Source organism: Hyperolius riggenbachi, chromosome 1 (assembly GCF_040937935.1).
Source record: "Hyperolius riggenbachi isolate aHypRig1 chromosome 1, aHypRig1.pri, whole genome shotgun sequence".
In the NCBI taxonomy this organism is placed as follows: domain Eukaryota; kingdom Metazoa; phylum Chordata; class Amphibia; order Anura; family Hyperoliidae; genus Hyperolius; species Hyperolius riggenbachi.
In genome coordinates, this window is record NC_090646.1 from 418,918,106 (window position 1) to 418,944,557 (window position 26,452).

The 26,452-nt window shown below is 45.8% G+C and overlaps 1 long non-coding RNA gene across 1 annotated transcript; it reads left to right on the plus strand.

The window, feature by feature from the left end:
* The first annotated feature begins 1,037 nt into the window (after positions 1-1,037).
* LOC137552765 (uncharacterized) lies at positions 1,038-2,832 on the plus strand. Its single transcript, XR_011027172.1, has 3 exons — positions 1,038-1,219; positions 2,375-2,509; positions 2,682-2,832. It is a non-coding gene; the product is annotated as an uncharacterized lncRNA (long non-coding RNA).
* The last annotated feature ends 23,620 nt before the right edge of the window (positions 2,833-26,452 follow it).

Here is a 26,452-nt window from a genome sequence, read left to right on the forward strand (position 1 = left end):
TGGGGGCCTCATGATTGCTGAATTTGTCTTGTTGGGGGCAACATGATTGCTGAATTTGTCTTGTTGGGGGTCTCAAGATTGCTGAATGTGTCTTGTTGGGAGCCTGATGATTTCTTGGGGGCCTCATGATTGCTACATTTGTCTTGTTGGGGGCCTCTGGGAAAAGCTGAATGATTATCCTATGAGACAATAGCATTAAACCTACATTTTTGCTTTTTAAAACGGAAAATAAAACTGTGAGGTTCTAAAAAACGAATACATTTTTCAGGAGTAGGATGAAAGAAATTGTTTATCTTCACAGTTTATTTGCAACTTGGATTTTCAATAATGTTCATGTATGAGTTAAAACGTTTGTATGAAGTTTTAAATTGCTGTTGCCACTTTGCGATAGATAAATTGACTTTTGGGTTGCAGTTTGGGCACTCGGCCTCCAAAAGTTTCGCCACCACTGTCCTAATCTAATGTCCCACATTGCTAAGTAAACGAAAATTTGTCGCCACCCATGGCCACACCCACATTCTGGTCCATGGCCGCACCCATTTTTGGGGGCGGCGCGTACGTGCGCCGCACAACATAACCCTCAGGTTTTTCGGCACACACATCTTCTCTAAAATTTGCGGCGCACCACTTCTTCCCTGCCTTTTTGCACCCCCCCCCCCCCTGGAAAATTTTGTGCGGACGCCCATGGCTATGAACTGGCACAAAGTCTATAGACGCCGCGGCCAGTTCATGGAATCCATTCAATTATATATTTGATGCTTGCTGTCACAGGATCTTCTCTGTCAGTCCAATCACACATGAAATGAAATGATGTAGTTATTATGGCTAGCAATGTCAGCAGTTATAGGTGGCACTAGTCATCGTTGATCCCTAGTATCTGCCCGAAGTCATAGTTGGTTGCTTCCCACAATTTTTGAAAACTGTCATTATGAATAATATTATAATCGTTTACATTATGCTGTAAGTAAGAAGATTCTTAATTAATGAAGGTATAATACAGTGGTCATTAATACTGTAATATTTCTTTTCCAGGAATTTACAAGAGGCCAGTATGACCTCACCACCCCGAGGGAGAAAAGGGACGTGGTGAGAAGGGTGCAGGGGATCCTGAGGGCCGAGTACCGGCGGGACCTCACCACCAAGCAGGTCCAAATGTTATGGAGCGACCTTAAGAGGAGGGACCAGGACTTGCTCAGGCGGGTGGTTGCCCAAATAGGATGTAAGTCAGCAAACTATTAGTTTATGTATGTCTATTTTGGGTTTTATATGCTGTATGTATTTATCCTAAAAAATAATTCCATGGGCTGAATACTATAGAGTTGTGCAGTATGTACAGTTAAAGTATATATCCGTAAGGTATTCACAGTGCAGCACTTTTCCCACATTTTGTTTTGTTAGGGGCTTATTCCAAAATGGGTTAAAACATATTATTTTGTGCTCCTGTGTGGGCATAGTGATGATATTTGTGCAATATGTACTGAGTATACTGCATTCATGCAAATAAAGTTATTAAAAAAAATGGGCCCCTAGGCTTAACATTGGTTTTTGATAACCACTGATGATCAATTAACTTATTTTTTTTTAAGAAAAATTTGATAGGTGCTGTCGTCCATCTGGACCCTATATCCTCTCCAGGCCCTAGGCAAGTGGCTAGGTTTGCCTTGTGGATGGTCCGGCTTTGTTGCACAGCAATTTTTTTTAAAGATCTCTCCAGAGCTATTCAATCGTATTGAAGCCTAAGCTCTTGCTGGGCCACTCAAGAACATACACAGAGTTGTCTCGGAGCCACACCATTGATATCTTGACTGTGTGCCCAGGGTCGTATTCCTACTACAAGATGAACCATTGCCCCAGTCTGCGTTCCAAGTGCTCTCTTTAAAGTGATCCTTAAGCCTGTAAAAAAAAAAGAAAAAGATTTTGACTCAACTGTGGCTTCCCTGAGCCCCCTGCAGTCGATCGGTGCCCTCGCCGCCTCGCTCAGATCCTCCTGGACCCCACGGCGACCACTTCCGGTTTCGCTGTCAGGAACCGACAGGCATTGGGAACGCGAGTGATTCTTCGTGTTCCCAGCAAAAATATCGCCCCCTATGCTACTATTACGTCCCGGAGGCCGCAATAGCCGCAAAGGATCACTTTAAAGCCTATCCTAGTTTTATTTTACTGTATTGAAGAGTCATATTCTTTCATGTATAATAAATACATTAAAGGAATAAGAATATGATTTTTTGTTCTGTGTTTAGAGTAAGGTCCTTATCAAAGTTCACTTGAAAATAGAAATAAAAGTAATTGTAGTTCAAACAATAAAGTTATTACTTTTTATCCATTTTATCATATATTTTGATTAAATTGTATTATTCATTACTCCTTACTACAGCTGCAAGTGGTACCCGCACTGCCCGGCCCCGGGGATCCTCTGCACCCAGGCCTTCTTCCTCAAGAGCCTCCTCACCTGGCCCCAGCCATCATAGCCAGAGGGCTTATCTGCTTAGAGCCAGGACACCGCTTTATGGTAAAATTCTCTTACTGTATGATTAACATTGCATACTATGGAAAAGCAAGTAAATGCTATGTTATATGTATTACATTACAGGTTCTTAATTTTAGGGATGATCAATGAGATTGAAATATGTACAAGTTGATGGATTGCTGGGTTTACCTATTTTGCACATTTTTTTCTACAGTTCCTCTATCAACATATACGAGGCTGAGGGGCCAGGTGAGGAGGCTGACGAAGACGAAGAGGAGGCATGAGCAGGAAATCCGCTTACTGAAGCAGCAGATGCTTGAAATGCGTCAGCATATGGCGAATGTGGAGGAGGAGGTCCGCCAGTTGAAGGGGACAGGGGGTAGGCGGTAGGGTGGACTGAGGGGTTTTTTTTTTGTTGTTTTTTTTTTGTTGTTGTTGTTGAAGATTTTTACTGCTGGCAGGTGATGTAGCTGCTGCATGGTTTTTTGGCAGTTGGAAACAGCTGTAAACAGCTATTTTCCACAATGCAGCAAGGTTCACAGGCCTGGTGTTTCACAGCATCAGAACTTTGTGTCTCTTATACAAGCCTCATTTTTAGCTGTACAGAAGAAAACTGCCCGGGCATTTTGCCCCTGAATCCGGGCAAAGCATGATGGGATTTCTGAGGTTGTTGTTCTCGTTCTGCTGTTTTGGTTCAATTTTTTTTTTTTTTTAACATTTTGAATTTGACATTTGAAGCCTAGGGTGTGCAGCTGGGAGGGGTGATCAGGACACAGGACAGTTGGAACTGTGTCTCCTGCTCCCTGTCACCTCCTTTCAACCAAAAAGATGGCTGCCCCCATGACAAAGATGGCTGTCCCCATGAATCACAAACATTTGACTGTTCTTTTAAAACAGGGTGGGTAAGAGATTATATTACCTATCTATTCTAATTAACATAACTAATGTAACTTAATGACAGTATATTTGTTTAGGCTGAAGTTCCCCTTTAAAAAAAAAAAAAAAAAAAAAAGAAAAACTTCACAAAAAAATAAATTTTTTTCTTAAAAAAGGATAAGTTTCTTCTCTTTTGTTGTACGATCTCTGACACTGACACATTGTGTTGGACTAAATAATCGCAAAATAAATGCAATGACATTGTTAATACAATGCATTTCAAAAACATATATTTATGCAGAATACTTAGTTGTATGTGTCACATTGCTTGTGTGATGCAATCCCTTAATTTTGTAGATCTTCTTCTGTGTCCAACACAAAGCACCAGTGTGCAAAATAGACATTTAAAGTGTAAAGAGTATATGTAGCAATTATTCATTGCTTTTTAGTTCTCTTTTACAGCGCATGCAGGTTCAGGCTACTCTACTTTCTTCCTCCCCTCCTCTCTGTGGCACGCGTCATAGTGCACGGAACTATGATGCGATGCAGAGAGTCGGAAAATAATTCGAGGAGACAGAGACTGCGCATGCGCTGTAAGGACCCACAGACATCATTTTTCATGTTTCAGCTCTACTTTCTGTAGGAGCCATGTTTTCAATAGCATTGAGAGTGGGCATACCGGGATGGAGAGGGATTAAGAGAGGAAGTGTATACACTTCATATACACTTGGGTATACTTAAAGGGACTCCAAGATCAAATTAAACGCAAAATGTGAACTTACCCGGGCTTTGCTGTAGCCCAGTGCTGGTCTGTAGTTCCCACGACGTACCTCCGGGTCTTCTCCCAATGCCTCTTCAGAAATGGTTGGCCGGCGGATCCTGGCGACACTCGGGCCGATTGTCGTGCTCCTTCTTCCGCATACATCACGCGTAACGTCATTACGGCGTCCGGCGTCACAGTACGGCGCATGCGTGGTTTAATCGCGCATGCGCCGTACTGTCACGCCGGCCACCGTGATGACGCGAGGCGGCCGGCGTAATGACGTTACGCGTGATGTATGCGGAAGAAGGAGCCCGACACTCGGCCCGAGTGTCGCCAGGATCCGCCGGCCAACTACAGACCAACACTGGGCTACAGCAAAGCCCGGGTAAGTTCACATTTTGCGTTTAATTTGATCTTGAAGTCCCTTTAAAAACATACCCTGTGCCCCTGCTCAGTGTCCCTTTCAGGGGTTCTTTCTTTAGGGTGGGGGAGAAGAATTTGGGCCTGGTTTGCAGGCATTACAAAATACTTACCGAGCCTCCAGCGGCGTTTTGTAGCCTTCCTGAAGCTCCTAGCATGCTCCTATTGGCTTTCCGACGTACTCTGTTCACGGCAGCAGGCGTATCACTCGACTCTAGGCAGGTCAGGTAACACGCCGGCTTCCATGCAAGGAGGATTGCAGAAAGCCGCTAGGAGTTTCAGGAGGGCTGAAAGATTTTGCTGGAGGTTTCAGTGAATATTTTGGAGCAGGTTTGCGTTTTTTTCTGCTGGTGGTTCAAGTAAGCAACCGACAAGCACATGAATACGGCTTCAAGTGATCACAGCTGGTGGATATTGGGGACATATGTATATACAGTATATGTATAAATAAAATATATATATCTATATATATATATATATATATATATATATATATATATATATATATATATATGCATCTGATAATAAATCTCCATGCATGTATATCTGATACACATATAAATAGAGGTAGCCAGACCTCTCCATCCAGTTAAATATAGGTAGCCAGACCTAATCCCCCACCCTCCCAAGTAATTCATAGGTACCCAGACCTCTCCCATCTCCCCCCAGTAATCCATAGGTAACCAGACCTGAACCCCTTCCACCCTCCCCCCAGGAAATCATAGGTAACCAGACCTCTCCTCTTCCCCCCAGTAATCCATAGGTAACCAGACCTGAACCCCTTCCACCCTCCCCCCAGTAAATCATAGGTAACCAGACCTGAACCCCTTCCACCCTCCCCCCAGTAGTTCATAGGTAGCCAGACCTCTCCTCTTCCCCCCAGTAATCCATAGGTAACCAGACCTGAACCCCTTCCACCCTCCCCCCAATAATTCATAGGTAACCAGACCTGAACCCCTTCCACCCTGTCCCCAGTAAATCATAGGTAACCAGACCTGAACCCCTTCCACCCTCCCCCCAGTAGTTCATAGGTAGCCAGACCTCTCCTCTTCCCCCCAGTAATCCATAGGTAACCAGACCTGAACCCCTTCCACCCTCCCCCCAATAATTCATAGGTAACCAGACCTGAACCCCTTCCACCCTGTCCCCAGTAAATCATAGGTAACCAGACCTGAACCCCTTCCACCCTCCCCCCAGTAGTTCATAGGTAGCCAGACCTCTCCTCTTCCCCCCAGTAATCCATAGGTAACCAGACCTGAACCCCTTCCACCCTCCCCCCAGTAAATCATAGGTAACCAGACCTGAACCCCTTCCACCCTCCCCCCAGTAGTTCATAGGTAGCCAGACCTCTCCTCTTCCCCCCAGTAATCCATAGGTAACCAGACCTGAACCCCTTCCACCCTCCACCCAATAATTCATAGGTAACCAGACCTGAACCCCTTCCACCCTGTCCCCAGTAAATCATAGGTAACCAGACCTGAACCCCTTCCACCCTCCCCCCAGTAGTTCATAGGTAGCCAGACCTCTCCTCTTCCCCCCAGTAATCCATAGGTAACCAGACCTGAACCCCTTCCACCCTCCCCCCAATAATTCATAGGTAACCAGACCTGAACCCCTTCCACCCTGTCCCCAGTAAATCATAGGTAACCAGACCTGAACCCCTTCCACCCTCCCCCCAGTAGTTCATAGGTAGCCAGACCTCTCCTCTTCCCCCCAGTAATCCATAGGTAACCAGACCTGAACCCCTTCCACCCTCCCCCCAGTAAATCATAGGTAACCAGACCTGAACCCCTTCCACCCTCCCCCCAGTAGTTCATAGGTAGCCAGACCTCTCCTCTTCCCCCCAGTAATCCATAGGTAACCAGACCTGAACCCCTTCCACCCTCCCCCCAATAATTCATAGGTAACCAGACCTGAACCCCTTCCACCCTGTCCCCAGTAAATCATAGGTAACCAGACCTGAACCCCTTCCACCCTCCCCCCAGTAGTTCATAGGTAGCCAGACCTCTCCTCTTCCCCCCAGTAATCCATAGGTAACCAGACCTGAACCCCTTCCACCCTCCCCCCAGTAAATCATAGGTAACCAGACCTGAACCCCTTCCACCCTCCCCCCAGAAATTCATAGGTAACCAGACCTGAACCCCTTCCACCCTCCCCCCAATAATTCATAGGTAACCAGACCTGAACCCCTTCCACCCTCCCCCCAGTAGTTCATAGGTAGCCAGACCTCTCCTCTTCCCCCCAGTAATCCATAGGTAACCAGACCTGAACCCCTTCCACCCTCCCCCCAGTAAATCATAGGTAACTAGACCTGAACCCCTTCCACCCTCCCCCCAGAAATTCATAGGTAACCAGACCTGAACCCCTTCCACCCTCCCCCCAATAATTCATAGGTAACCAGACCTGAACCCCTTCCACCCTCCCCCCAGTAGTTCATAGGTAGCCAGACCTCTCCTCTTCCCCCCAGTAATCCATAGGTAACCAGACCTGAACCCCTTCCACCCTCCCCCCAGTAAATCATAGGTAACCAGACCTGAACCCCTTCCACCCTCCCCCCAGAAATTCATAGGTAACCAGACCTGAACCCCTTCCACCCTCCCCCCAATAATTCATAGGTAACCAGACCTGAACCCCTTCCACCCTCCCCCCAGTAGTTCATAGGTAGCCAGACCTCTCCTCTTCCCCCCAGTAATCCATAGGTAACCAGACCTGAACCCCTTCCACCCTCCCCCCAGTAAATCATAGGTAACCAGACCTGAACCCCTTCCACCCTCCCCCCAGTAGTTCATAGGTAGCCAGACCTCTCCTCTTCCCCCCAGTAATCCATAGGTAACCAGACCTGAACCCCTTCCACCCTCCCCCCAATAATTCATAGGTAACCAGACCTGAACCCCTTCCACCCTGTCCCCAGTAAATCATAGGTAACCAGACCTGAACCCCTTCCACCCTCCCCCCAGTAGTTCATAGGTAGCCAGACCTCTCCTCTTCCCCCCAGTAATCCATAGGTAACCAGACCTGAACCCCTTCCACCCTCCCCCCAGTAAATCATAGGTAACCAGACCTGAACCCCTTCCACCCTCCCCCCAGAAATTCATAGGTAACCAGACCTGAACCCCTTCCACCCTCCCCCCAATAATTCATAGGTAACCAGACCTGAACCCCTTCCACCCTCCCCCCAGTAGTTCATAGGTAGCCAGACCTCTCCTCTTCCCCCCAGTAATCCATAGGTAACCAGACCTGAACCCCTTCCACCCTCCCCCCAGTAAATCATAGGTAACCAGACCTGAACCCCTTCCACCCTCCCCCCAGTAGTTCATAGGTAGCCAGACCTCTCCTCTTCCCCCCAGTAATCCATAGGTAACCAGACCTGAACCCCTTCCACCCTCCCCCCAGAAATTCATAGGTAACCAGACCTGAACCCCTTCCACCCTCCCCCCAATAATTCATAGGTAACCAGACCTGAACCCCTTCCACCCTCCCCCCAATAATTCATAGGTAACCAGACCTGAACCCCTTCCACCCTCCCCCCAGGAAATCATAGGTAACCAGACCTGAACCCCTTCCACCCTCCCCCCAGAAATTCATAGGTAACCAGACCTGAACCCCTTCCACCCTCCCCACAGTAGTTCATAGGTAGCCAGACCTCTCCTCTTCCCCCCAGTAATCCATAGGTAACCAGACCTGAACCCCTTCCACCCTCCCCCCAGAAATTCAGTTTCAGTATATTTTATTTTTTTTGGGAGTGCTCCATGACAGTGGGAACACGACTATCTATAATCAAAAGAAGGTGGTACATTATAATAAAAAGTGTGGAGTACCCTAACGGTGGGGACACCCAAGAAATTGAACAGGAACAGGTGAGTTTTTTTTTTTTTTTTGTGTGGAGTGCTCCCTGACAGTGGGAACACTGCTATCTATAATCAAAAGAAGGTGGTACATTATAATAAAAAGTGTGGAGTACCCTAACGGTGGGGACACCCAAGAAATTGAACAGGAACAGGTGAGTTTTTTTTTTTTTTTTTTTGTGGAGTGCTCCCTGACAGTGGGAACACTGCTATCTATAATCAAAAGAAGGTGGTACATTATAATAAAAAGTGTGGAGTACCCTAACGGTGGGGACACCCAAGAAATTGAACAGGAACAGGTGAGTTTTTTTTTTTTTTTTTTGTGTGGAGTGCTCCCTGACAGTGGGAACACTGCTATCTATAATCAAAAGAAGGTGGTACATTATAATAAAAAGTGTGGAGTACCCTAACGGTGGGGACACCCAAGAAATTGAACAGGAACAGGTGAGTTGTTTTTTTTTTTTTTTTTTTTTTTTGTGTGGAGTGCTCCCTGACAGTGGGAACACTGCTATCTATAATCAAAAGAAGGTGGTACATTATAATAAAAAGTGTGGAGTACCCTAACGGTGGGGACACCCAAGAAATTGAACAGGAACAGGTGATTTTTTTTTTTTTTTTTTTGTGTGGAGTGCTCCCTGACAGTGGGAACACTGCTATCTATAATCAAAAGAAGGTGGTACATTATAATAAAAAGTGTGGAGTACCCTAACGGTGGGGACACCCAAGAAATTGAACAGGAACAGGTGAGTTTTTTGTTTTTGTTTTTTTTTTTTTTGTGTGGAGTGCTCCCTGACAGTGGGAACACTGCTATCTATAATCAAAAGAAGGTGGTACATTATAATAAAAAGTGTGGAGTACCCTAACGGTGGGGACACCCAAGAAATTGAACAGGAACAGGTGAGTTTTTTTTTTTGTTTTTTTTTTTTTTGTGTGGAGTGCTCCCTGACAGTGGGAACACTGCTATCTATAATCAAAAGAAGGTGGTACATTATAATAAAAAGTGTGGAGTACCCTAACGGTGGGGACACCCAAGAAATTGAACAGGAACAGGTGAGTTTTTTTTTTTTTTTTTTTTTTTTCTTTTTGTGGAGTGCTCCCTGACAGTGGGAACACAGCTATCTATAATCAAGAGAAGGGGGTAAATTATTTAAAAAAGTGCGGTGCACCCTAACGGTGAGGACACCAAGAAACTGAAAAAGAAAAAGGTGAGTTTTTTTTTTTAAGTCAGCAGAAGCCTTTTTGGTGGCAGGTAGTAGGCAAAGTCCTAGCTTGTGGCCCTGAGAGGAGCAGCGGCTCAGTCATATAGTAAGTTGACCATCACCCTCAGTAAGCCAAAGCCATTTTGGTGGCAGGTAGTAGGCAAAGTCCTAGCTTGTGGCCCTGAGAGGAGCATCGGCTCAGTCATATAGTAAGTTGACCATCACCCTCAGTAAGCCCAAGCCATTTTGGTGGCAGGTAGTAGGCAAAGTCCTAGCTTGTGGCCCTGAGAGGAGCATCGGCTCAGTCATATAGTAAGTTGACCATCACCCTCAGTAAGCCCAAGCCATTTTGGTGGCAGGTAGGAGGCAAAGTCCTAGCTTGTGGCCCTGAGAGGAGCATCGGCTCAGTCATATAGTAAGTTGACCATCACCCTCAGTAAACCCAAGCCATTTTGGTGGCAGGTAGTAGGCAAAGTCCTAGCTTGTGGCCCTGAGAGGAGCAGCGGCTCAGTCATATAGTAAGTTGACCATCACCCTCAGTAAACCCAAGCCATTTTGGTGGCAGGTAGTAGGCAAAGTCCTAGCTTGTGGCCCTGAGAGGAGCATCGGCTCAGTCATATAGTAAGTTGACCATCACCCTCAGTAAACCCAAGCCATTTTGGTGGCAGGTAGTAGGCAAAGTCCTAGCTTGTGGCCCTGAGAGGAGCAGCGGCTCAGTCATATAGTAAGTTGACCATCACCCTCAGTAAGCCCAAGCCATTTTGGTGGCAGGTAGGAGGCAAAGTCACCCGAAAGGTGGAAGACCAATAAACAAAACAGCAGCAACATCAGGGACACCAGTAAACATAGCAGGACATAGCAGTGCTCCATGAAAGTAGGAACACTGAAATACTTTTGCAGCAGGAGCAGAAAAAAAATGAAATTGTGCAGTGCACTCTAACGGTGTGAGCAACGATATCAATAACATTTTTTTTTATTTTTTTATTTTTTTTTTAACCCTAGGGCTCCATAAGAGTGGGAAGACTGCTGTACCTTTGAATCAAATTGTGCAGTGCACCCTAATGTTGGGAACACAACTGAACATTAAATATTTAATGTTATCTTACAGACATATAGGTATATCAGAGGGAGTTTAAAGCGATCTCATTCAGTTTCTGTCTCTGAGGGCAGGGGCTGAGTATTCACCATCAATCCAGGACTGATTCATTTTTAAGAAGGTCAGTCTGTTCACTGAATCTGTAGACAAACAGGATCGCTTTTCAGTAACCACCCCACCTGCGCACTGAATGCACGCTCAGAAATGACGCTGGAAGCCGGGCATGCCAGAAGTTGAAGCGCATACTGCGCCAGCTCGGGACAGGTTTCCAGTCTGGCGGACCAAAATTCCATAGGGTCCTCTGTACGCATACTGTCAGATGCACCAAGTGACCCCATGTAATCACTGACCATGCGGCTCAGCCGCTGGTGAAAACTTCCTTCTACTGTTCTTGTTGTTATTGTTGGACGCTCAGAGAAGTAAAAGTTTCTCATTGCTCCAAAAAGGTCTCCAGGAAGAATGGGTCTGCTTGGCTCAGCTACTTGCTGGGTGCGATGAGTGGGGATAGCTGTGATCTCAGACTGTGGAAAGGCCTCCTGCACATGACGTATTAGGGCCTGCTGCAGCTCCCGCATCCTCTCCTCCTGCCGGCTTGCTGGAATGAACTGACCCAGTTTCCCCTTGCATCGAGGGTCTAAAAGGGCGGCCAACCAGTAGTCATCCCTCTCCTTAATGTTTTGGATCCGGGGATCTCTGCGTAAGCATTTCAACATATGAACAGCCATGGGGAAGAGATGAGCCTGCGCCTCCAAATCATCCGGTCTGCTCAACACATCAAAATCCTCTGACTGCTGCTGCTGCTCGTCCTGCCTTCCAATGTCTACCCACCCATGAACCACAGATGCCGCACTGGCCTGCTCTCCCTCCTCACAATGGTCAGGCACCTCAAGTAAGTCCCGCGTGAAAGTAAGCTCCTCCTCCTCCTCCTCATGTGCCTGAGTTTGGGTGGCTTGGAGCAAGCTTTGTTGTTCAAGCTCATCAAGCGCATCCTCCCCAGCTGCCATCAGGCTACTCAGACTCTCGTCCAGCATGTACACGAGAAGGATCACTTCGCTGATACAGACTTGTGCCCCACTTACGAATGTTGTAGCCTGATCGAATGGGGACAAGACACGGCAGACTTGATACATCAGCCGCCACTCTTCCTGGGTGAATCGGGCAGGTGCGCCCTGGGTGCCATGTCCTCCTCGGAGGTACTCTGCAACCGCCTTTTTCTGCTCGCACAACCTATTCAGCATGCGAAGTGTGGAGTTCCACCGTGTTGCACTGTCTGCAATGAGCCTATGGGGGGGCAGGCCATGTTTCTCCTGCAATTTAGACAGCGAATCTTTGGCATTTGAAGAATAACGTAACTTCGATACAACTCTTCTTGCATGCTGCACCACATCACTCAAACCTGGGTAGGTGCGTAAAAAGCGCTGCACCACCAGGTTGAGTATGTGGGCAAAACATGGCACATGGGGGATGTTGCCCTGATTCAGGGCGGCAATCAGATTTGCTGCGTTGTCACATACAACATGACCAGCCTGGAGTCTTCTTGGGGTCAGCCACTTCTGCACCTGTCCGTTGATAATGGCCAGGACATTTGGTGCAGTAAGTCTCTGCTGCTCAACGCTGACTAAACCCAGAACCGCCTGACAGCGTCGATGTACCACTCTGCTGTGGCCAGCCCCACGGGCACGCTTACTGGGGGCCTCAGCTGTAGCGGTTGCGACATGACTAGAGGCAAGTGTGGAACTGTTCCCCTTGACACCACGGGGCGGCGCAACCAGCTCATTGGCCGCCCCAGGACTGGAACCCTCCTGTTGACATTGGAGGGTGACCCAATGTGCCGTAAAGGACATATAACGTCCCTGGCCATGACTGCTGGTCCAGCAATCCGTCGTGAGATGTACCCTGTTGCCTACAGAATAGTCAAGGGACAGAGTCACATTATCCACAGTGTGGCGATACAGATCAGGTATTGCTGTCCTAGCAAAATAATGGCGGCTGGGGATCCGCCATTCTGGTATGCCAAACCTCAGCAGCTCGCGAATGGCTGTACCCTCCTCTACAAGACTGTAGGGCAATAACTGCTGGACCATAGCCTGTGACAGCAGCCCATTCAACCTCCGGATCCTGCTGTGATGGGAAGGCAGTGGCTTTGTCGACCTTATCGACTCAGTAATTAAGGGCTGGGTGCTGTGAGCCACTGACGAGAAACGTGCAATTGAGGTAGCTGACATGTGGCCTCTACTGCCAGACTGTGTTGCGGAGTGAAGGCAGGGGGAAGGGGTGCCGATGTCAGAACCTGAATGGGAAGAAGGATGGGGCACTGTGCGGGGTATTTTACCCATTGCTTCCTGAACAAGCTGATTTTCTCTCTTATGCTTTTTTATGTGGGAGAGTGGACCACCTGTGCCCGCTCTTGACAAGTCCTTCCCTAAACGCACTTTATGACCACAAATGTTGCATATGACAATGTGGGGATCAGATTCATCAACGGTAAAGTACTTCCAAACTGGGGCTTTCTTAGATGATTTTTTAACTGTTTTTTCAGTCTCAGGCACAACAATTTGGGAGAGGGTGCTTTCAGATGCAGGCTCAGCCTGTGGCTGCTGCCTCGTTTGAAAAAGCCTACCAGAGGAGCCACTGCTTCCACTAGGTCTCACGGTATGCTGATGCAGCCTCTGCGGCTCTGAATCATCTGAGCTGGCATCATCATGATGTTCAGGCGGGTCATAGTCCCTATCCAGATCATCGTCACTACATCCCTTATAAGAACCCAGCTCATCATCATCAGGATAATTGGGAGAAAGAAGGTTGGAAGAGCCCTCATCCTGGATGTTATGTTCTCCCATTGAGGACTGAGACTGATCGCGGGCATGGTACAAGTTGTCATCATGATCATCACCCGCCAATCCCTCATCGATAACATTCTGAGGTTCATTAAAAAAATTCTGGGCATCAGACTCTAGGTTTATGTCGGACTGCGAAAGAGCTTTGTCCACAAGGTCTGCAATATGTGCAGTATATGGAAGTGAAGGCTCATTTTGGATGTTGGTGGCAGATCTTTGAGCAGGCATGGGTGTGCTGCTGGTACTGCTGCTACTCTCCAGGGCCTGAAGATTGGGGGACTGAGAACCGCTATCTCTCGTCACAAACTCCACAATATCAGCAGCCTGGCTCTCCCTAATGGGGCGTCGTGGGCCCTTCATCATCATAGAATCGCGCGTAAGGTTGTAGACTTTTTTTGCAGTTACATCTTCACTCCTCACTGTGCCTGTTGAGGATTGGCCACTACCTCGCACTGATTGTCCACTACCAACTGACTGTCCCCTGCCAGTTTTGGACTGACCCCTGCCGGGTACAGTGCATCCCCTGCTTGGTGCAGAGCGTCCCCTTCCTGCTGTGAAATAGGGATGTACTTTTTGGGTTGCTGGTTCTTGATCACTGCCTGTCAAGGTGTCAAACAAACATCTTTTTGCAGTGGGTTCAATTCCTCGGCCACGGGCACGGCCTGCTCCACCTCTGCCAGACATTGTAGGGAATATGTTCAGCAAGTGCCAAACGTTATTGTTTTATTGAAATGTAGGGGAAAGTGACAAATGATAAACGTATAAAATAAAATAAAAATAAATCAAATTAAAATTTCAATGTAATGAGGGAGGAGAGGACTGGAGAGCTAGTCCAAATTATATATCAATTGCTTTTGGACAACGCACTTGAAATAAATCCCCCCACAAAAAAAATGAAAATAAAATTCAATCAAATCAAATAATTAAAATGATAAAAAAAAAACAAAAAAAACAAATACAATTCACTCTCAGCACACGATCCCTGAATCTAACTGATTTCACTCTATTACATATCACAGGCCCTCTCTTGTCTCTACAATCTACACGCTTTCACTGTAAAATCACAAGCCCTATAATCAGTTTTCCCTGCCTCTAACACTAAACAACAGAATTCTAACCCTAAACAAAGCCCTAACTACAATAATCAACTTCCTAACACAGGCTTACAATCACACAGATCAAAGATCTAAGAAAATGCAATAGAATTGCACTTAATATGGATGTGTAAAACTGTATCACTCTCTGTCTCACTCCTTCTCCTCAGAAAGTGAAAGCAACCCACAAAGAACACAGATCATGGCTGACAGCTTATATACTGAAGGGCGGGAGAAGATACTATTGGTTGCTTAGGATGTAGCTCCCAAACAAACTTGATAACTGATTGGCTACTCTTGGAGAAGGGGAGTTGTGCCTACGAAATTACGCGTAAAATTACGCGTAATTCGCCGTAAAATTACGCATACCTACGCTATTACGTTAGGCGGCGTAATTACAATACCGCTTTACGGCTTACGCGTAGATACTTACGCGTAAGACGTAAATTACGCGTAGCACTTACGCGTAAAATAACGGTAAATTACGGTGCGTAATTACGCGCATGCGTAATTTCGGCCCAGCACTGGTACAGTTACATCTGCAATTATTTACTGTTTTCAACTGGTGCTATAATTACCTGAGCGCCCTTTCACATGCATTAAGTATTAGGAGTAGGTGGGGGGTAGTTTTAGGTGTAGGTAAAGGGTGTTAATGTAAGGCATAGATGGGGGGGTTAGTGTGAGAGATACTGTAACCCGATTTATCAGTTAGCACTGGGCTCCGGCTAAGAGGAATCCACCAGACACTGACTCAGATGAAATTATCAAAGATTTATTTGCGACCTAACGATGGTCACTGTAGCTTCAATCAACTCGTTACACTTCAACCACACAATACACCTTCCTTGCACATCACAGGTCAAAATACACAATCTCCCAGTCTTCACAGTCGATGCACCGGTAAATGCTACGGGATAAAAAGGTTAAGTTACAAACAAATTATATATGAAATTTGAGCTACAAAGGTCTTCTTGTACAATTTCAGTTCCTAAACAGTTCTCAGTCCCTTGCAACTAAGTCCAAGCTATATTGCTCAGCAAAACCTTGGGGGAACTTGTGACCGTTCTTAAGATGGTACTGTATAGTTGCACAGTTCGTTGGTTGATCCCAAAAAGGATGTTCACCTTTCTCAAAGATCTCTTAGACTCTTTACCCTTGATAATCTACCACAAACCCACTTTACACTTAACACACCTGTCTGGATAGGGCATCCCAAAATAACAAAAAATAAAATATAAATAAAATAATCAAAAAGAATTCGGAAAATAAAAATAAACAAAATAAAATATAAAGTGACCAATGCACCCAAATTACTCTCCCACAATATAACTCTCTTTTAGAGCACTTTGACTTTTAGGCTGAATAAGCTAATTTTAGAGTTGTTGCAAAACTTTTACTCCAAGTAAGTTAACTCTGTATCTTGGTCAGATGGAAGTTCACTTCTTACTGTAGCACACTTTTAATATCACAAGACACAATGCAACTCCTCCTCTTTCACTTATCTTCTTTAATACTGACAGGTTCTCTTTACTCTCACGGCCTTGGTAGTTTCCGGTTTCTTGAGGACCGTGTACTTAGGTAATATGCATAAACCACACTTTGGTTCACTCCTTGTATCAAATTCTTAGTAACACTTCGGAACATAGCACAGAAGAACACATGAATTTTAATTCTTGACTTGGAACGGACTTGACAGGAACAATGTCTCTATAACAGGACTTAATGCAAGCGGGGGGCTGTGTCAGCTCTGCAGGGTATTTATGGAGGCTGTTGATGTCTCTTAGTGACAGCAAGGCCTTTGCACTCAATACACTTTTTATAATCAACAGAAGATTTCTTCACCGTAACTGGGCAGCTCTATCTTGCATCGACAACTGTATCATCAACACAAGGTCTCTGTATCTTTAAAGAGGATCTGTAACCTCAAAAAATCCCCTGGGGGGTACTCACCTCGGGTGGGGGAAGCCTCCGGATCCTAATGAGGCTTCCCACGCCGTCCTCTGTCCCACGGGGGTCTCGCTGCAGCCCTCCGTGCAGCCGTGACGTAATATTTACCTTCCTGGCTCCTGCGCAGGCGCTCTGACGGCTGTCGGCTCCGAACTACGCGGAAATACCCGATCGCCGTCGGGTCTGCTCTACTGCGCAGGCGCAAGTTTCCGGCGCCTGCGCAGTGGAGCGGACCCGACTGAGATCGGGTATTTCCGTGTAGTTCGGAGAGGAAAGCAGCCACAGCACCCCTGCTGGAGCCAGCAAAGGTAAATATTGAAATTACAGTCGGGCCTGTCGCCGGCTGTTCAGAGGGCTGCAGCGAGACCCCCGTGGGACAGAGGACGGCGTGGAAAGCCTCATTAGGATCCGGAGGCTTCCCCCACCCGAGGTGAGTACCCCCCAGGGGATCTTTTTCATGTTACAGAGTCTCTTTAAAGCTTTTGCATGCAAACAACAGTCTCTAGTAACAGCACTTTGAACAGAACTAGCCTCTTCAGCTTCTGGGTTGCTATATTTCTATCTCAGCAAGCCTCCGCTGAACACTGGCTTCTATCTGAACACACACTGTAACTTGTAGTTGGCTTTCAGGCCTAATACTCATCTGGCTGCCGGGGTCCTTTCTGTCCGGACTAGCTCGGATGGACTCTGTGCACGCTGCCTCTGGTCTCCGGTCACTGTCTGGCTGGGTTGCCTCTGCCTTACTTGCTCCACTGTAGTCTCTGTGTGGCCGCCGGGTCCCCTCTTAGTCTCCGGGGTGACTGCTGCGGCCTTCCTCTACTCGTAACCTCCTTTCCCGCTCCTCACCGCTGCTCCTGTCTTCCACGTTCCGCTCTCCTCACTCTCTGGCGCACTCTGACTGGCTCTAACCAATTCCCTCCGGCTACATCCTTACAAGCTCTGCCCCTCCGCGCCTGCGCTGTAGCTTCCGACAGGCCATGTGGGGCTTCTGGAAAGTTCCACTGCTCTGTGTTCTTTGGTCGCTTAGCAACAGTCTATGCGGCCATTACAGTGCCTCCTCTCCTATGCGCCGTTTTGGTTCCACAGGCAAACATCTAAGGCAAAACTTAGCCTTAGATGCTAAAGCTACCTCACACATAGAAATACATTAGCAAACCTTTTGGGACCCTCTTTTAGAGAGTTACAACTTTATAGGGAAGGCCATAGTTGAATATTAGTACAATAACTGATATTCTAACTATTAGCGTAAATTTATAGTTTACAATTGGCGCCATAATTGTGCTACCTACACAGACACCAAAATTACAGGTAAGAAATCTAGCCGCAACACAACATTTCTGTCACATCTCTTCATCAGGCTCACAACATTGTTGATATTCCAGAATCCCTTTTTTAACCAACCTTACTACTTTCCCAATACAGTTAGTCTTAATTTTCACCATGCATCATAATGCAACTCATCCTTGTCCATCCCAAGGACATATTACCACCACCCTGATAAGAGCTCCTCTCTGTTCATATGTCCTTTCGCACCATCTCTCTTAACACCCCCACTGTGTTTTCTTCGACTTGGCTCCTCGCCTCTCTTAGAGATGGCCCGAACGGTTCACTGGCGAACGGTTCCAGGCAAACTTCGGTGGTTCGCGTTCGCGGAGAACCACAAACTTTTCCGGACGTTCGATTTGCCCCCATAGTGCATCATTAGGGTCAATTTTGTCCATCTACATCACACTCAGCAGGCACACTGTAGCCAATCAGGCTACACTCCCTCCTGGAGCCCCTCCCCTCCTTATAAAAGACAAGCAGCGTCAGGCATTGGACTCACTCGTGTGCCTGCAGTAATTAGAGAAGGGAGAGCTGCTGTGCAGAGACCTATAAGGAAAGCTTAGTTAGGCTCTTGTAGGCTTCTTAGCTTGCTCCTTGCTGATTCGTATTGCTAAAAAAGCACCCCTCAACAGCTCCTTTGAGAGCTAATCTTGTTCTTGTGATCTTTTTTTTTTTTGTGTGTGTGTGTGGCCCAATTGCATTATATACAGCCATGTCAGTCAGTCGCAGGTGGCCTTTGGCCCCTTGGTGGTAATTACTACTGGGCCAGGTGCAGATTTTTAATACCCATCACTGCATATGCCTACCTGTTGTTCACTTCAGTGCACCCACCCACCTATGTGAGTGCACGCAGTGTCACTGTGCCTGTCCGGTACCTGTCTGTGTGTGACAGGTGCACATTGTAATACCCATCACTGCATAAACCTACCTGTTGTTCACAGTGCACCCACCTACCTATGTGAGCACACACAGTGTCACTGTGCCCGTCCGGTACCTGTCTGTGTGTGACAGATGCACATTATAATACCCATCACTGCATATGCACCCACCTACCTACATGAGCGCACGCAGTGTCACTGTACCTGTCCAGTACCTGTCTGTGTGTGACAGGTGCACATTTGTAATACTAGTCATTGCATAATTGTTCACAGTACCTGTGTGACCGCACGCTGTGTAATATACCACTCCGAGCATACCTGTTAACTGCACCTGTGTGACAGCTGCACATTGTATTGTAATACCAGTCACTGCATACCTTTTACTGCATCTGTGACTGCACATTGTATTATACCTGGCAGTCAGTGCATACCTTTCACTTGAATGGATGGCAGACTTGCCCTCCATAACAGATTCTCATAAAAGGATTTAAAATTCATTCGTCTCATATACAGCAGGGCCTTGAAAGTCCTCCTGTATTGTTATTTTTTGTCACTACCTTGGGACTTGCATGACATGCCTGCTGCCTTCCTTGGATGTGTGGTGGTAGTCATTTCTCAGGCTCCAACTCCAGACCAGAATCGAACCCTGACTCCCCGGCTGTACGCTTTCTTTAACAATGGTAGAGAAAGAACCATTGACAGTATGAGCAGCGATGGACTACTGGGTGCGCAGGCTTGACCTGTGGCCAGAGCTGTCACAATTTGCCATCCAACTTCTGTCTTGCCCTGCCTCAAGCGTCCTGTCAGAAAGGACCTTCAGCGCAGCTGGAGGCATTGTCACTGAGAAGAGAAGTCACCTAATTCACAAAAGTGTTCAGTACCTCACCTTTATCAAAATGAATGAGGCATGGATCCCGGAGGGCTACTGCCCACCCGAAGACTAAGTCAGTCCCCACACAGCATCTCTGCCTGCACGCCGTGTCACTGGCTGCCTGCCCCAAGACTAAGTCGCTCCCCACACAGCATCTCTGCCTGCAGGCCGCTTGACTGCCTTCTCCTCCACCACTAACAGGGTCCAGGACTCCAGGCGGATTCCTAAATTTTGCCGCTATAATAATTTTTCTGGTGCGTGTACATGCCTGCCTAATTTTTCTAGCTGCACTGCGGCTACAACAACAAAACAAAAGGCATTTACATGTGTCAATTCCCCTTCATGATCGTTCCCTTGCCGCAGTGAAGGGGCTTGTGTATCACAATGAAACAATGACCGCCGGCTATAAGAGTGTCTCGGGGGGTGGCACACCAAAGATAATAAGGTCGTTGCTTCATTGGGGACAGACCAAATTCGATCAGCTGGACAGTCACTGTTGTTCTGTCAATTGAGCTACCTAAGCCCGGCGACCATATGGGCTTGAAAACCGCCATGGCCTGCACTCTCGCCATGGTGCGCACCAGTCCAGCATGGCCGTCACAACACAAACGGCTGTTTGCGGCGCGTTACACAGTGAGTTTGTTGTGTCAGTGTGAAGCAGTACTCTAATTACACTCACTGATTGATGTATACACATGCAAGATGTTTTAAAGCACTTTCGGCCTCTAATTTAGCATGCAATGTGATTTCTGCCCTTAAAACACTGCTTTGCGTCAAATCCAGATTTTTCCTTGGGACTTTTGGTGTCTATCCCACTCCGCCATGCAAAAACTCAGATGTTAGACCCCTTGAAACATCTTTTCCATCACTATTGTGGCCAGCATAAATGTTTCTAGTTTTCTAAGTTCGCCTCCCCATTGAAGTCTATTGCGGTTCGCGAACGTTCGCATGTTCGCAAACGTTTGCGGAGGTTCGCGAACCAAAAATTGGAGGTTCGGGCCATCTCCAGTCTCTAGTTTATCACTAGAACTAAAATTTCACCTGATTCAGCAATGAGCAGTTTTGAGTGCAAGCGTTCTTTATTGCTATATTATATACATGTAAACTTTATAATGTAGCTTGTGTATTAAGAAGGGGAAAAAAAACTTGGTAAAATGTCTCAGTAATATTTCAAAATTATAAATTCAGTTTGCCTGTGCTTATAAATATACATTTACATTTGTGTGACCAGAAATAGCAGCATGATTTAAACAGCTACCCTACATGGCTATTTTTCACATTCGCTTATAGCTAAGAGAAGCCTAGTAAATGTGAAAGATCTGATAAATTAACACAGAAGATCCTGTGAAACATAAACCTGAACCCGTCATCCTCATCAATAAAGAGTCAGCTTGCATCATGAGGAATCAGCGGGAGGCTGCTGGCTTACTAACTGAGAAGAGACCATTGAGATATCAGGAAGTATTTAGTGCAGATGTTTTCCCCCATTTTTATGTTGTCTTCTTTAGCTGAGCATGATGAGATTGGCTTGGTGTGCCTTGCATTTATACAGCTCTTGCCATAGATAATGAGGTGCATGATAGAGTGGAACAAGATGAGAACCTGGTAATAACTCAACATAATAAGCATAGTTTCTGAGCTGAGAAGGTTAGCTATTTCAGTTTTGTTTTGTTTTGTTTTGCTTTTTTAGTCTTAGAAGCCGGTATCTTAGAAGCAATTACCAGCTATCTGCATGTTGGTGAACTGACAAGAAGTCAGAGCAACTCCTTAGCCAGTCTACTGAAAGAACAACTTTACAAAAAGATAATGTAACAAACACGGAAGAGACGGCTGCGGTGAACAGCGATACCACCGCAGCCGTCTCCATTATTCTGCCTAACGTTCTATCCGGTCCTCGGCCGTCTAGCACACCGAGGACGGGTTTATCAGCAGCACATAGGGTTATTATTATTATTATTTTTTATTTATATAGCGCCAACATATTCCGCAGCGCTTTACAAAGCACAATAAGACAAGGGGAACATAGATATACTAACAAATTGTAAAACAGAGTTCCAAGCAGCACAAATATTGTGACAAAAACAGTAAACATTAGGAGGAGGACCCTGCCCTTGCAAGCTTACAATCTAGTGGGTAGTGGGGGACACATTAGGTAAGGGGGTGAAAGATGGATGAGGCAGTGACCCTTTGCCTCTGATTACATTGTGTCAAATAAGTAAATAAGGGCTATAGAATGTTATAAGCTTGTCTGAAAAGGTGTGTTTTAAGAGTGCGTTTGAAGATGTCCAGGTTTGGAGCATGACGTACAGGCTGTGGAAGAGAGTTCCAGATAAGAGATGATGCTCGTGTAAAGTCTTGGATGCGAGCATGAGAGGAGGTGATCAGCTTAGAGGCCAGGAGAATTTCTTGGGAGGAGCGGAGGTTGCGGGAGGGACAATATCTTGAGATTAGTGATGAGATGTATGGAGGGCACAACTCATGGAGGGCTTTGTATGTAAGAGTCAGGAGTTTGAACTGGATCCTCTGGGTAATAGGTAACCAGAGGAGAGAACGGCATAGTGGGGCTGCATCGGAAGAGCGTGTGGAGAGGTGAATGAGGCGGGCCGCTGAATTTAGAAGGGATTGGAGAGGTGCTAGCCTTTTTTGTGGTAGCCCACAGAGCAGGGTGTTGCAGAAGTCTAGGCGGGAGATGATTAAGGCATGTACAAGCATCTTGGTGGCCTCTTGTGTGAGGAAGGGACGGATACGGAATATATTTTTGAGCTGGAAATAGCAGGTGGTGGTTAATGAGGCAACGTGAGGTTTAAAGGAGAGCTCTGAGTCGAGTATAACCCCCAAGCAGCGGGCCTTAGTGGTTGAGGTTATTGGGGTGTTGTCTACCGTTATGGTTGCAATTGGTGAAGGTGTAGATAGCGATGGTGGAAAAATCACATTTTCCGTTTTACTCATGTTAAGTTTGAGGAAGCGGGAGGACATAAATGCAGAAACGGCACATAGACAGTCGGGGACTCTAGATAGTAGTGAAGCCAGATCAGGAGCTGAGAGATAGATTTGGGTGTCATTGGAAGCCAAAGGAGTTAAAAAGAGTTAATTAGTTGTCCCAGGCCACGGGTGTAGACTGAGAAAAGAAGTGGCCCAAGAACAGAGCCTTGGGTAACACCAACAGACAGTGGGCGTGGGGAGGAATTGGTGTTAGAGAAGGACACAGTGTAAGAGCGTCAAGAGAGATAAGAGGAGATCCAGGAATGTGCTTGTCCCTTGATTCCTAAAGATGACAGTGTCTGCAGAAGCAGAGCATGATCAACCATGTCAAAGGCAGAGGAAAGGTCAAGGAGTATTAGAATGGAGAACTGGCCTTTGGATTTAGCTACCAGTAGGTCATTAGCAACTTTCGTGAGGACAGTTTCAGTGGAATGGTGTGTGCGGAATCCAGATTGAAAGGGGTCAAGTAAGGAATTGGTAGAGAGAAAGGCAGACAATTCTGAATGGATGTGACGTTCAAGCAGTTTAGAAGCAAAGGGGAGGAGTGAGACAGGCCGGTAATTGGATAGAGAAGCTGGATCAAGAGAGGGTTTTTTGATAAGTGGTGTGATAATAGCTTGTTTGAATAAGGAAGGAAAAGTGCCAGTGGAGATAGAAAGATTGAATAGAGTTGTTAGAGCAAGAGTAAGGGAGGAGGAAAGCTGGTTGCATTGTTGCGTGCGCGCACGCAGAGATGAGACCTTTATGTGGGGAGGAGGCGCGTCAGCTGACCGGCCGGTCGGCTGACGTCAGAGGAGATGCTCGCCGCTCCTCATTGGTTGATGAGAGGGGGCGTGCCGGAGGGGTCCCCTCTGCTTCTTGAGCTTCCCTGAATCACTCGCAACTTGTCTGCTGATGCGAATACTTCGTGTTAGCGCTCAGACCTTAGATAGATCCGGTGTGCTTTGATCCGGGAGGAAACCGGGGATTTCCCACAGTGATAGGATTGTTTGATAGCCATAATTATAATTGAATATTGTATTATCTGTGGTTGATCTAAGAATGCCTCTCCCTAAAAAGTTTTTAGGGCACAAATCTGACTTTCAGAATTTCAGAAATCGTTGCCTATCATACTTTGAGATGAGACCTATTTCATCAGGGACAGAGAGTCAGAGGGTGACCCTTATTAAAACCTTATTATCAGGGGATTCACAGACATGGGCATACAGTCTTCCCACTGATCAAGAGGCACTATCTTCAGTTCAGGAGTTTTTTAAGACTATGGCTATCAAATACGATGATACTGATATCGCAGTCACTGCTGAAAGGAAGTTAAAGTCCCTCAGACAGGGACGTAATACGGTGGAAACTTATGCCGCAGAATTTAGAAGGTGGGCTGTGTTGGCTAGATGGGGACAGTTCACTTTATTAGATGTGCAACACGCACGTGAACAAGCGCCAGCTGGCGTGAAACGGCTGTAGTGCCGTCCTTACATCCCCTGGTCACCTCTTCCCCGCTCACCTCGGCACCCCCATCGATCCAGGTTTGACAGTTCTGTTTTTCAATGTCATTGATGCTGGCTGTTGGCTGAGAAATGGAATAAAAACATGCAGGAAGAAGGTGCACAGCGCTCTTTTTGTGTGCTTTATGTTTAAGTTTGTGCTCTGCACTGTTTGAAAGTTTGCTGCACTTCTCCATGCTTGGACTGTGAGCTGACCATTGGGTGCTGCCTTACGGGTGAAGCTTAATGCAGATTCATTGGGGCTAGCTTTACCCCCCACTTAACCAGCTGTGTGCCAAGTGTTTTTCTCTACTGAAGCGTATAATATATAGTGTGTGAATCGAACACACCAAATGTTCGCTGTTCGCCGTGAATGCGAACAGACGATGTCCGCAGAATACTGCTCGCCGTCGAACTGTTCGGGCCATCTCTATTCGTCAGCTCAGAATTTGGGAAGTTTGAATATGCATTCTTGTCTAACCATTTTCCACCTTTGAAGCATCAGAACTCAATGAAACCAAAATAATTGCTAAGCAAGAAAATGCAATTTGCTAAACACATGTGAAATATGAGTCACAGCTTCAAGCATGTTTGGTAATCATTGATAACTGGTGAATCTGCAGAGGTTCCAGCGAGCAGAAATAGTTACTGCAATTTATAAAAGCTTAAAGTCTATCTATTAAGCTAAGATCAAACCTTAAAAGTAGATGCAATTTTAGTTGTGTTTAGTATGGAAAGGGCGTGCAAGTATTTTGGGTATTTACAGGTATATGTGTTCTCATCTGCAAACGAAACAGAGACAACATATTTTTACTGTTGTCCTTCATTTCCTCAAGGACAGGTGTGTGGGAAACGCTCCTAAAATAAAATGCACTAATAATAACTTTTTCTCTATGTTGCTGTCACTTACATTAGGTAGTAAAAATCGGAGGGGTTTTGGACTAGTGCAACTCCTTATGAGTGGTCTCCTTGCTTATCTGCACACTGTTTTGACAGATGGACTGAGCCACATTCAGTAAGTGCTTTTGAAGATAAGGAGAACCCTGAAAACCCCCATACGAAGAGATAGACTTGTCAGACGTTTATTACGTAATGCAACAGCAACAATGGAAACAAGTAATTTACAGTGCATTTTACTGATGGATGTATACATCTTATGCATATGCATTTTAAATTAAAAAAAAATTTAGTTGAGGGCTTCATGTTTCAGCATAAGGGCAGTACGGTGGCATAGTGGTTAGTGCTCTTGCCTTGCAGTGCTGGGTCCCTGGTTTGAATCCCAGCCAGGGTACTATCTGCAAGGAGTCTGTATGTTCTCCCTGTATCTGTGTGGGTTTCCTCCAGGCACTCACATTTCCTCCTACAAGTTAATTCCCTTTCCCATAAATTGGCCCTAGAATATTATAAATACACTACACCAGTGTTCCCCAACCCTGTCCTCAGGGCCCACCAACAGTGCATGTTTTGTGGAAATCCACAGAGGTAGTTAATCAGCTCTGCTGAAACACCTGTGCACGTTTGTGGTTTCCTGCAAAACATGTACGGTACTTTTAGTGGGCCTTGAGGACAGGGTTGGGTAACTAGGCACTGCACAATATAGACATATGACTATGGTAGGAATTAGATTGAGAGGCCCTCAGTGGGACAGTTAAGTGACAAGATATATATATATATATATATATATATATATATATTATATATATATTTACAGTATATATATATATATATATATATATATATATATATATGTATATATATATATATATATATATATATATATATATATATATATATATATATATATATACTTTGTACAGTGCAGAAGGAAGATGTCGGCGCTATATAAATAATAATAAGTAGATTCAGGAAAACAGTGTACACAATGTATTGAAATCCTAAGAAAAATTACTTTTGAAATCTGTGTTGTTCTGCTGATCTCATTTGTTGATATCTGGTTCAGCCAATCATTCTAGATGAGAGAATAATGCAAGATGTAGTAATAATGCCTTATGTAGTAATGTTGTCATGGAATTACTCACTTATCAGTTCTCACAAAATTATAATCTAAATCCTTGTTGTTGGTAGCAGCTGGCTTATAAAAACAATGTGGGCTTATACCTCGGCTCGGATACAAATGAAAAAAAAAAATATATTTTTTCACTTCTGAAAAAAAAAGAAAGAATTACAGCTTGTGCAATCACTTACTTTGTTACAGATTGCCCAGCAAACTCATGGTGAACCAAAACTGCTAGGAGTAAGGAAGGGGCTGAAAAAGACAAAAAAAGCCTCTACTAAATGTAAAACAGAATTGTGCCTTCTTATACCAGAAGGTATTTGTGATTATTCAGGTTGAAGTGAGCAGTGCTGCTC